The 1,317-nt window shown below is 46.6% G+C and overlaps 1 non-coding gene across 1 annotated transcript; it reads left to right on the top strand.

The window, feature by feature from the left end:
• Positions 1-256: 256 nt before the first annotated feature.
• On the top strand, positions 257-422 carry LOC146350402 (U1 spliceosomal RNA). Its single transcript, XR_014789784.1, has one exon. It is a non-coding gene; the product is annotated as a U1 spliceosomal RNA (small nuclear RNA).
• The last annotated feature ends 895 nt before the right edge of the window (positions 423-1,317 follow it).

Raw genomic sequence — 1,317 nt, 5'->3', positions numbered from 1 at the left:
AGAAAATCAGTAATATTGAAAACAATAACTTTCAACCCCTCAGTCATGCAGTGTTCATAAAAGAAACCAAATTTAATTAACAATAGTTGGTAAACTCAGCAATTAACCATAACAACTAAGGAAACATCCAAGGGTTAATAAAAGATTAGTTAAATGCTTTCCTAAAGAGCCAGGTTTTTACACACCAGCTGAAACAGTATAGTGTTGGTGCTTGATGCATCTGTGTTGACAAAGCATTCTACAAGGTGGACACAACATATTTACCTGGCAGGGGAGACACCATGAACATGAAGGTGGTTTTCCCAGGGTGAGGCTCATCCATTGCACTCCGGGTGTGCTGACCCCTGCAATTTCCTCAAATGCAGGAAACTTGACTGCATAATTTGTGGTTGTGGGAGAGACTGCGTTCGCACTTTCCCCTGAAAAGAAAGGGAAAACCCCCCTCAGCTCCTCCCTTTAAAGTGATTTCCCAGTCAGCAAGATGCAGAGTTGCCCTTAGAGGAGATTCCTACACAAGTCCTAGATAGGATGTTTGAATTCAAGTCTGCTGCTGAGATAGGGATCATGGATTGTTCTGACAGAAACAGAATTAACCAGCTACCATCCTTGTCCAACTCTCCTCTGAATCGCCATCCATCTGGGTTTGACTGGAATCAGAAACCTTTGAATTCACCAGCTTCCAGTAACTGGACAGCCAAGTGATGTATTGATCCACATGAACTTGGTTCCTTTAACCATGATGACGCTGCTAATTTAGTAATACCTGCCCCACAAACCAGGGAGCTGCCAACGGATAACTGTTGTATTTTTGTTGACTCAGAGCAGGTTCTTGATCTTATTGTTCCTAATTCATGACCAGATTTTCCTTCTCAGAACATGGCAGAGTCTGTCCATCTGCCCTGCCTTTCCACTGTGTCTATGACAGCTAGGGATGGCAGAGAATTCCGCCATGGATCTCAGTGAAGCTGAATGCCAGTGCATTCACCCCCCTGAACTCCGTGGCGGAATGGCCTGCCCCCCCGCAGATCCCCCCGGGATGAGACTTACCTGGGGTGGATCTTCTGGGCGGCGGCGGCAGCAGCGGCGGCAGCAGCGGCGGCAGCAGCGGCGGCAGCAGCGGTGGCAGCAGCGGCGGCAGCCGGTCTTCCAACCGGCTGCCGCCGCTGCCATTTCCAGTGTAAAAAAAAAAAAAAAGACGTGATGGGCTACGTAAATATTTACGTAGCCTATCATGGCTAGGTTTAAAAAAAAACACAATGTGATAGGCTACGTAAATCTTTACGTAGCCTATCACGTCTGACTTTTTTAAAAAAATGC

The sequence above is a fragment of the Heloderma suspectum genome, chromosome 3, assembly GCF_057233095.1.
Source record: "Heloderma suspectum isolate Gila_16-S chromosome 3, 16-S_ref, whole genome shotgun sequence".
In the NCBI taxonomy this organism is placed as follows: Eukaryota; Metazoa; Chordata; class Lepidosauria; order Squamata; family Helodermatidae; genus Heloderma; species Heloderma suspectum.
The sequence above is the reverse complement of the archived record's forward strand: the minus strand, read 5'-3'. Positions and strand labels throughout refer to the sequence as shown.